This window comes from Triticum dicoccoides, chromosome 5B (genome assembly GCF_002162155.2).
Source record: "Triticum dicoccoides isolate Atlit2015 ecotype Zavitan chromosome 5B, WEW_v2.0, whole genome shotgun sequence".
Lineage (NCBI taxonomy): Eukaryota > Viridiplantae > Streptophyta > Magnoliopsida > Poales > Poaceae > Triticum > Triticum dicoccoides.
The window spans coordinates 7,238,815-7,250,428 of record NC_041389.1 but is presented as its reverse complement, the minus strand read 5'-3'; positions in this window follow the sequence as shown (position 1 = coordinate 7,250,428).

Below are 11,614 nucleotides of genomic sequence, written 5' to 3'. Positions count from 1 at the left end.
CTCCTTCTCCAACTCGGCCACATGCCTAAGGGGGCACGCCACCCCTTGTGGGCTGGTGTGCTCCCCTCCTATTGCTCATATGGCCCATATCTTCCCCGGGGGTTCCGGTAACCCCCCCGTACTCCAATAAATACCCGATACTAGCCGGAACACTTTCGGTGTCCGAATACTATTATCCTATATATCAATCTTTACCTCTCGACCATTTCGAGACTCCTCGTCATGTCCATGATCTCATCTGGGACTCCGAACAACATTCGGTCACCAAATTACATAACTCATATAATACTAAATCGTCATCGAACGTTAAGCATGCGGACCCTACGGGTTCGAGAACTATGTAGACATGAACGAGACACCTCTCCGGTCAATAACCAATAGAGGAACCAGGATGCTCATATTGGCTCCCACATATTCTACGAAGATCTTTATCGGTCGAACCGTTATGACAACATACTTTATTCCCTTTGTCCATCGGTATGTTACTTGCCCGAGATTCGATCATCGATATCTTCATAGCTAGTTCAATCTCGTTACCGGCAAGTCTCTTCGGTGATGCACCATCCTACAACTAACTCATTAGTCACTTTGCTTGCAAGTCTTCTTATGACGTGCATTACCAAGAGGGCCCAGAGATACCTCTCCGATACTCGGAGTGACAAATCCTAATGTCAATCTATGCCAACCCAACAAACTCGTTCGGAGATACCTTTAGAGAATCTTTATAATCACCCAGTTACGTTGTGACGTTCGATAGCACACAAGGTATTCCTCCGGTATTCGAGAGTTTCATAATTTCATAGTCAAAGGAATATGTATATGCCATGAAAAAAGCAATATCAATAAAACCGAACGATCAATATGCTAAGCTAACGGATGGGTCTTGTCCATCACATCATTCTCCTAATGATGTGATCCTGTTATCAAATGACAACTCATGTCCATGGCCAGGAAACCTTAATCATCTTTGATCAACGAGCTAGTCAAGTAGAGGCTCACTAGGGACATAGTGTTTGTCTATGTATTCACACATGTATTTAGGTTTACGATCAATACAATTCTAGCATGAATAATAAAAATTTATCATGAATAAAAATATATAAAATAACAACTTTATTATTGCCTCTGGGGCATATTTCCTTCAGTCTCCCACTTGCACTAGAGTCAATAATCTAGTTCACATCACCATGTGATTAACACCAATAGTTCACATCACCATGTGATTAACACCCATAGTTCACATCGCCATGTGACCAACACCTAAAGGGTTTACTAGAGTCAGTAATCTAGTTCACATCGCCATGTGATTAACACCCAAAGAGTACTAAGGTGTGATCATGTTTTGCTTGTGAGAGAGGTTTAGTCAACGGGTCTACCACATTCGGATCCATATGTATTTTGCAAGTTTCTATGTTTACAATGCTCTGCACGGAGCTACGCTAGCTAATTGCTCCCACTTTCAATATGTATCCAAATTGAGACTCAGAGTCATCGGAATCGGTGTCAAAGCTTGCATCAATGTAACTCTTTACGATGAACTCTTTCACCTTCATAACCAAGAAATATTTCCTTAGTCCTCTTAGGTAACTAAGGATAATTTTGACCGCTGTCCAGTGATATACTCCTGGATCACTATTGTACCCCCTTGCCAAACTCATGGCAAGGTACACAATATGTCTGGTACACAACATGTTATACTTTATAGAATCTATGGCTGAGGCACAGAGAATGACTTTCATTCTCTCTTTATCTTCTGCCGTGGTCGGGCTTTGAGTCTTAATCAACTTCACACCTTGCAACACAGGCAAGAACCCTTTCTTTGACTGATCCATTTTGAACTTCTTCAAAATCTTGTCAAGGTATGTTGAGGGAGTCCTGGACTAGGGGGTGTCCGGATAGCCGAACTATCATCATCGGCCGGACTCCAAGACTACGAAGATACAAGATTGAAGACTTCGTCCCGTGTCCCGATGGGACTTTCCTTGGCGTGGAAGGCAAGCTTGGCTATACGGATATGTAGATTTCCTACCATTGTAACCGACTCTGTGTAACCCTAGCCCTCTCCGGTGTCTATATAAACCGGATGGCTTTAGTCCGTAGGACGAACAACAATCATACCATAGGCTAGCTTCTAGGGTTTAGCCTCCTTGATCTCGTGGTAGATCTACTCTTGTAACACACATCATCAATATTAATCAAGCAGGACGTAGGGTTTTACCTCCATCAAGAGGGCCCGAACCTGGGTAAAACATCGTGTCCCTTGTCTCCTGTTACCATCCGCCTAGACGCACAGTTCGGGACCCCCTACCCGAGATCTGCCGGTTTTGACACCGACATTGGTGCTTTCATTGAGAGTTCCTCTGTGTCGTCACCGATTGGCTCGATGGCCTCTTCGATCATCAACAACGATGCAGTCCAGGGTGAGACCTTCCTCCCCGGACAGATCTTCGTATTCGGTGGCTTCGCACTGCGGGCCAATTCACTTGGCCATCTAGAGCAGATCGAAAGCTACACCCCTGGCCATCAGGTCAGATTTGGAAGTTTGAACTTCACGGCTGACATCCGCGGGGACTTGATCTTCGATGGGTTCGGGCCACAGCCAAGCGCGCCGCACTGTCACGATGGGCATGATTTAGCTCTGCAGCCGGACAGTACCCCGGAGGCCGCACTCGAGTCCGCTCCGATCTTCAATTCGGAGCCGGCTGCGCAGATCGAGGACGGATGGTTAGACACCGCCTCAGGAGCTGCAACCTCTACGGCGATAGAGCCGAACGCTGACCTTGTCCCTCATGAAGCTCGTGACTCCGAGGTGGCGGACTCCTTGCCGGACTCCGAACCTCCCGCGCCCCCTCCAATCGAATCCGGTTGGGCGCCGGTCATGGATTTCACCGCTGCGGACATCTTCCAACACTCACCTTTCAGCGACATCTTGAGTTCGCTAAAGTGTCTCTCGCTATCAGCAGAGCCCTGGCCGGACTGCGGTCAGGACGGTTGGGATGCGGACGACGAAGAAATTCAAAGCCCACCCACCACCCACTTAATAGCCACTGTCGATGATCTAACCAACATGCTAGACTACGACTCCGAAGACATCGACGGTATGGACGACGATGCCGGAGACGACCAAGAACCAGTGCCTACCGGGCACTGGAAAGCCACCTCATCATATGACATATACATGATGGATATCCCAAAGGATGGGAATGGCGAAGGAACAACGGAGGATGACCCCTCCAAGAAACAGCCCAAGCGCCGGCGTCAGCAGCGCCGCTCTAAATCCCGCCACAGCAAGAATGAAGATTCCGGCACCGGAGATAATAACACCCCAGACAGTGCCAAAGACAACCCACTCCAGCAAGATTCAGCACAGGAGGACGGAGACGCCAGCCCTCATGAGAGAGCGGCAGAAGAAGAGGTAGAGGACTATATGCCTCCCTCCGGAGACGAGGCAAGCCTCGACGACGATGAATTCGTCGTGCCTGAGGATCCCGTCGAACAAGAGCGTTTTAAACGCAGGCTTATGGCCACGGCAAACAGCCTCAAGAAAAAGCAGCAACAGCTTAGAGCTGATCAAGATCTGCTAGCCGACAGATGGACTGAAGTCCTCGCGGCCGAAGAGCATGAGCTCGAACGCCCCTCCAAAAGTTACCCTAAACACAAGCTGCTCCCCCGATTAGAGGAGGAGGCGTATGAACCTGCATCACCAGCAGACAATACGGTTGACCGACCACCCCGTGGTCGCGACAGAGAGGCCCCTAGGCCCTTCACTAGAACCGTACCCCGGCATCGCTCGAAAAGCACAAAGCCACAGGGGAATGCTCCGGACTTGCAGGATATATTGGAGGATAAGGCAAGACAATCAAGATCGATCTATGGACCGCGTGGGCGCCCCATGATACGTGACAACAACCGTCGCGCCGGATACAGTAAGTCCGGCCGGGCCGAACAAAATAGACAAAGCTCTTTCAAGCTCCGTCGTGATATCGCCCAGTACAGAGGCGCCGCACACCCACTATGCTTCACATACGAAGTAATGGATCATCAAATCCCCAAAGGGTTTAAACCCGTGAACATTGAATCCTACGATGGCACAACAGACCCCGCGGTTTGGATCGAAGACTATCTCCTTCACATCCATATGGCCCGCGGTGATGATCTTCACGCCATCAAATATCTCCCACTCAAGCTTAAAGGACCAGCCCGGCATTGGCTTAATAGCTTGCCAGCAGAGTCAATCGGGAGTTGGGAAGACCTGGAAGCCGCATTCCTCGACAACTTCCAAGGCACGTATGTGCGACCACCAGACGCAGCAATAACCTCAGCAAAAATTCTGGCAGTCCGGATTTCAAGGACCGTAACGACAGGTCGCGTCGCAACAAAAACAAACGCTGCATTAACGGCGATAACAGTGAAGATACGGTAGTCAATGCCGGATTCAGAGGCTCCAAACCCGGTCAGCGGAAAAAGCCATTCAAAAGAATTACTCCGGGTCCGTCCAATTTGGACCGATTACTCGATCACTCGTGCCAGATACACGACACCCCCGAAAAGCCAGCCAACCACACCAACAGGGACTGTTGGGTATTCAAGCAGGCAGGCAAGTTAATTGCCGAAAACAATGACAAGGGGCTGCATAGCAATGACGAGGAAGAGACCCGACCGCCGAACAATAGAGGACAAAAGGGTTTCCCCCCACAGGTGCGGACGGTGAACATGATATACGCAATGCGCATACCCAAAAGGGAGCGGAAGTGTGCACTCAGGGATGTATACGCGATGGAGCCAGTTGCCCCGAAGTTCAATCCATGGTCCTCCTGCCCGATCACTTTTGACCGAAGGGACCACCCCACCAGCATCCGCCATGGTGGATTCGCCGCATTGGTTCTAGACCCAATCGTCGATGGATTTCACCTCACCAGAGTCCTGATGGACGGCGGCAGCAGCCTGAACCTGCTTTATCAGGACACAGTGCGCAAAATGGGCATAGACCCCTCAAGGATTAAACCTACCAAGACGACCTTTAAAGGCGTCATACCAGGTGTAGAAGCCAATTGTACAGGCTCAGTTACACTGGAAGTGGTCTTCGGATCACCGGATAACTTCCAAAGCGAGGACTTAATCTTCGACTTAGTTCCGTTCCGCAGCGGCTATCATGCTCTGCTCGGACGTACCGCGTTTGCAAAGTTCAACGCGGTACCGCACTACGCATACCTCAAGATCAACATGCCAGGCCCTCGAGGAGTCATCACGGTCAACGGAAACACTAAATGCTCTCTCCGAATGGAGGAACATACAGCGGCTCTCGCGGCAGAAGTACAATGCAGCCTCTTAAGGCAATTCTCGAGTCCGGCCGCTAAGCGACCGGACATGGCTAAACGCGCCCGGAGTAGCATACAACAAGACCACCTGGCACGTTCCAAGCACGCGTAGTAGTGCGGCCCCAACCCCAACCCCTGCAAAACGTCAAGACAGGTCCTTCGCGTAAACCATTACGCTCTGAAGATACCATGGGCATGGGGAGAGGGGCACGACCACGATAGGCCTAGAATACGGCTTAACCACACCATGGGTTCTCAAGTGTGTCGTTCTTTTTTTCTTTTCTTTTTTACCCACAGGACTCCGTTCGTCAGAGGCCCTGTCCGGCAGCAGACCTGCCGAACTCACGATGCAACAACCAGGGAAGGAGAAAGGCTACAACGAATATCCAGGTGGTCTCCATTACGAGCATTAAATATGTTTTATGCACCATTCCACAGCCTACCCCTGGAGGGGGACATGTTTAACAGTCCCATCCCTTGCTTATCGCACCATTTGTATCGTTCTGCACTTACAACAGTTTTTTTCTTGAATAAGTAATGCAGCACCTTTTTGCTTCCAATTGCATTTCTCTTTTATACATATGTTCATTTGTGACATGTCGCATCCGTACGTTTTGGTACGGCTAAATATACCAGGGGCTTATGTTTTCCGCATCATGGTGTGATAAGTCTGAACACTTTCACAAGTGCGGCACCCCGAACTTATAGCATTATATGCATCGGCTCTGAATCATGTCTTGGGTCAATAGTTGGGTTTGCCCGGCTCCCATGTTTTGGTACCTTACGTTCTGTTGTATCGGCTAAGGTAGCACTGGGAGAACCACTGCGATTGCGCCCCAGTTGAGCTGAGCGAGTGCCTCAATGGAGAAAGCTAAAACTGACCGTCATGATGAGGCGAGAGCTGGTCACTGTTCGAGAGGTTTTTTGCGAGTTCTTAAAGACTTATGCCGCTTAGAGAGAGGAGCCGACTTCGTCCGGCCCAGGCGTGGATAGCGCCCCAAATTCGGCCTTCCGAAGACTAGGGGCTTCGCCGAAATTTAAAATTATAGAATTCTATGGCTAAGTGAGAGTGTTCAAGCATTATAAGTCTGGTTGCCTTGTTCGTTGTGTTGAGCGCCTCCCTAGATGGACCCAAATATGGGAACAAGAGTGCTCAAATTTATCCCGAACACCCCAGCACTCGTGGCATGGGGGCTGAAGCCGACGACTTGCCATCTCTCAGATTTGATAAACAGCCGCACATAAGGTAATATTTTAAATTAAAATGCGTTGCTTAGCGCAAATGAACTAAGTTTTCAGTGCACAGGATAATAAAATGCGAGTCTACTCAAATATTACATCTTTGGAGCACTCACCCGCAATAGTGCGGGCGCCCTTCAGCACACTCTTATAATACATCTCGGGCGTGCGATGCTCCTTGCCCTGCGGTGGCGGGTCCGTCACGAGCTTCTGGGCATCCATCTTGCCCCAGTGCACCTTTGCGCGGGCAAGGGCCCGACGGGCACCTTCAATACAGGAGGAGTGCTTGATGACTTCAACCCACGGGCAGGCATCCACCAGCCGCCGCACCAGGCCGAAGTAGCTCCCAGGCATGGCCTCCTTAGGCCACAACCGAACTATGATGCCCTTCATGGCCTGTTCGGCCGCCTTGTGGAGCTCGACCAGCTGCTTCAGCTGGTCGCTAAGGGGCACCAGATGTCCGGTCTCAGCATACTGAGACCAGAAGACCTTCTCCATCGAGCTCCCCTCCCCAGCCCGGTAGAACGCGGCAGCATCGGACACGCTGCGAGGAAGATCTATGAACGCTCTTGGAAAGCTCCGAATTCGGGTAAGCAACAGGTAATTAACACTCACATGCTTACTTTGCATGAAAAATGCCTTACCCGCTGCTATTTTCTTCAATGCCTTGATTTCTTGGAGGGCCTTCTAGGCTTCGGCCTTAGCGGCTTTGGCACTCTTAAGAGCCATTGCAAGCTCAGACTCTCGAGTCTTCGAGTCACGCTCCAGGCTCTCATGTTTTTTCACGAGATCCTGGAGCTCTTGCTGTACCTCCACCACCCGCGCCTCCTGCTGCTCTCGCTCGGTGCGCTCCGCAGCCGCATTGCGTTCGGCCACGGCCACCGCCTCCTTCAGGGTAGCCACCTCATTAGTGGCCCCTGCAATACCCACGTTATCCTTGTCATTCTTTTTGCAACCAAAATCCTTTTCTGTAAGGTACAATTTTAATAAGGTGTTACTCACCTTCCTTGTCCTCGAGCTGCTTCTTGGCACGACCGAGCTCGTTCTCGGACCGCTCGAGGCTTTCCTTCAAAGTTTTGACCTCCGCAGTCAGTGTGGCAGAGGTCAGCAGCGCAGCCTGCAATCCCATATTGACATAATTTTTATGACTCCTGCGTATATCTTTTTAGATCCTCAGTCCGGCTTTTCTTTCCGAACACCGAACCGAGCATCAGGGGCTACTGTCTATGCGGTACTATTTTACATATATCAAAATTCTTACCTCAAAGCCTGTTAGAAGGCTGCTGCAGGCTTCGGTCAGCCCGCTCTTGGCGAGCTGTACCTTCTGAATCACCGCACTCATAAAAGTGCGGTGTTCCTCTTTGATGGAGGCGCCATTGAGCGCCTCCAGCAAGCTATCCGGCGCCTCCGGTTGGACGGAGGCTGCCGGCGTCACGGTCTTGCCCTTCTTACGAAGGGGCCGCCCGCCGGACTCCGGAGCCACTATGGGATCCGAAGCCGAGTCCGGTGCAAAGTCTGAGAGGTTTTCCTGCGACACCTCCGGGGCCTCCTCCTCCTTGCGGGTCCCTTCCCGGGATCCCACCTCGGCATCGTCCGTGTCACGGGGGGTGGAGGCGGTCGGAAGAGAATCCATATCCGACGCACCTAAGGACTCGCTCGACGAAGTGGGAAGATCGTCCTTGGGCGGACTGCAGGGTTGTATGCGGCATTAGAAAGACATCGTGTGGAAAAAAAGAAAAACCATGAAGTTATTCGGGAGTCCGGATACTCACGATCTCGCCAGGGGCTTGGCCCTTGGAGGCCAGTCCTCATCGTCGTCACTGGCGTTGGCAGAGCAGTCCGGGGGAAGAGTTTTTCCCTTCTTGGACCCTTCGGCCTCCCTCGTTGGGGAGGCCTTCCTTTTCTTCCCTCCCCCCACTGGGGGAGAGGCTTTCTTCTTCTCCTCCTCACCTTGGTGAGAGGAGTCGGCCTCGGAATCGTCGTCCGATAGCACCTGAAAACGGGAACTCTTCCGAGTCCCCGTGGCCTTCTTCTTGGCCTTCTTCTCCGGCACCACGTGGGGTGCCGGGGCCAGCAGCCCCGTTAGGCGGGCGTCCGCTGGGTCCTCTGGCAATGGGGCCGGACAGATAGTTTGCTCGGCCTTCGCCAGCCAGCCCTGTCAAAGGAAAGGGAGTTTAGATCCCGCATAGAGTCAAACTATGGAAAACAAGCGTCCCATAAAGGATAAAATCGCTTACCTCGTCAGTCGGACGCTGCGAGCTGAATCCGCGATCTTCGGTAGCAGATGCGGGAGCCTCGGCGCCCTTGAACAACACCTTCCAGACATCTTCGTACGTAGTGTCGAAGAGCCCGCTCAAAGTTTGGTGCTGCGCCGGATCGAACTCCCACATGTTGAAGCCCCGTCGTTGGCACGGGAGGATCCGGCGGATGAGCATGACCTGGACCACGTTGACAAGCTTGACATTCTTGTCCACCAACTTTTGGACGCAGGCTTGGAGTCCGGTCAGCTCCTCCGAATCACCCCAAGTCCGGCCACTCTCTTTCCAGGAGGTGAGCCATGTGGGGATGCCAGATCTGAATTCAGGGGCCGCTGCCCATTCGGGGTCACGCGGCTCGGTGATGTAGAACCACCCCGATTGCCACCCTTTAATGGTTTCCACGAAAGTGCCCTCAAGCCAAATAACGTTGGACATCCTGCCCACCATGGCGCCTCCGCACTCCGCTTGGCTGCCCTTCACAACCTTCGGCTTGACACTGAAGGTCTTGAGCCACAAGCCGAAGTGGGGCTGGATGCAGAGGAAGGCCTCGCACACGACGATAAATGCCGAGATGTTGAGGATGAAATTCGGAGCCAGATCGTGGAAATCCAGGCCGTAGTAGAACATGAGCCCCCGGACAAAGGGATGGAGTGGGAAGCCCAGTCCGCGGAGGAAATGGGTAAGAAATACTACCCTCTCATGGGGCCTGGGGGTGGGGATGAGCTCTCCCTCGTCGGGGGCCGATACGCGATGTTGCTGTACAAATATCCGGCGCTGCGCAGCTTCTGGATATGCCCCTCCGTAACGGAGGAGGCCATCCACTTGCCTCCCGCTCCGGACATAGTTGGAGAAGGTTGAGGTGAGATGTGCGGACTTGGGCGCTGGAGCTCGAGTTCCCAGAGATGGATAAGCCAAGGAGGAAGAAGGCACAGGTAAAAGGGTTGGATCTTTATCCCCTTATATGGGCGGACAATAAACATGTGTCCCCACCGGCCTGATAAAACTATGTGTGCTTTCTGTTTTTTTTTGCAATGTCCACAAACTATTCTGTTTTGTTAATTATATGTTCGATGAGCAACCAGAGCTTATAGTGCTGATTCTGATGATTATGTATGTTTGTAGGGATATGAAAGAGAGGTTGCAAAGGCTGCAACCGAGGAACATAAGAAGAAGCCAGTGGTACTGCACCCAGCCCTCTACTCCTGCTTGGAATCTCTACGGCGCGTGTGATCTGACTGGGTTGGGTTGGTGTCTGGTTGCAGGACAAGGTGGTGAACTCGCTGTTCGAGAAGAGGCTGAAGCAGTTCGGCATCGGCGGCACGCTACCGCCCAAGAAGGACCTCCACCGGTTTGTCAAGTGGCCCAAGCTTGTGCGCATCCAGCGCCAGCGCCGCATCCTCATCTTCCCAGTAAGTTCAGAGATGCTATTGGTCTTAGATTGCTGATTTTATTCAGAGTGAAGCTTACTAAGATTGGGTTGCGACGGGTGCAGGTGGACACGTACATGCAGGAGCATGAGAGGATGCAGCGGATGACACGGGAGGAGTACCGACTCTGGCCGCCCCGACGACGCCCTCGCCTTCGCCAACCTCCACTCCTCCATGAGGTACGCATGCATTTCTGTTCCTTGTAGTCACACTGAACTGTTACTTTATTTGTTCTGAAGTGTTTACTTTTAGCTACACTGAACTAGCTAAGATAAGAGGGTGGCAATTATGGCACCAATTGCTGAACAACACCTGTGTGTGTTATGAACTTGTGGTGCTGCTCACTGTCAGGAAGAAAAACATGTAGTACTGCTGATAAAATTCAGTGAGAGATGTGGCTCCCTTCATTGACTTTCTGTTTCTCTGCTGCTCATTCATGTTCTTGTATTTTTTTACAGTGGCAGTCTGTATGCACCATGTGTGTAATAAAATAGAAATGGAATTGGGGGGCTGCTTTCTTTTAGTTTCCTTGGGTGTTGTCGCTCAATCGCAAAAGGAGGGCTGGATCCTGTCTTGTGTACTAATCATGAGTTACTAGCATTTGGCTTCTCTGTGCTAATTAAACCTGATAAGTATGTATACTTCTTTGAGATACAAATTCCACATTGCATGTTTATGTGCTAATTAAACCTGATAAGTATGTATACTTCTTTGAGATACAAATTCCACATTGCATGTTTATGAGGTTCAATTTCTACAGATGTTGCCAAATGAATGTGTCAACATGTGTCTCCTTAGGGGTTATTTTAAACCGCAAATGATCTACTGTATCAATTTTTTGCTGTTCAAAGATTGAAATCCTGGTTCATTTTCAAAGATCTAAATGTCGTTGACCCTGTTCTTCTATGCTTAAATGGTAAAAATGTCGCATTTTGCTTGTTCTAACCATTTTTCTTGATAACTTGCAGATGCTGGCCTTCATTCATGTTTTGTCGTGAGGTCCAGGATGAACAAGTTGGGAGAAGCATTGGAGCCAGTTATACCGTGATAGTTGTGTTACCTGATGTGAACATTTTTTATTGTAAACTTGATGTGAACCATATTTTTCTGTAATAATGTGTTACCAGGATGAACCATCCTTGTTGTCTTACCAGGATGAACAAGTTTGATTGTAATAATGTGCCATGTTTGACTCTTTCTGATTGTATTCATGATGTGTACCATATTTTTCCTGATTAGTCGTGCTCTGTTTGAAGCATTTTGTTTTCTCTTTGTTCGGATTTAAATATTGTTATTTATTTACTGGAAAATTGAGATCTGAAGAATATAACAGTGACATCTGGGACCCACTTGTTAGAACCTGACAACTGGG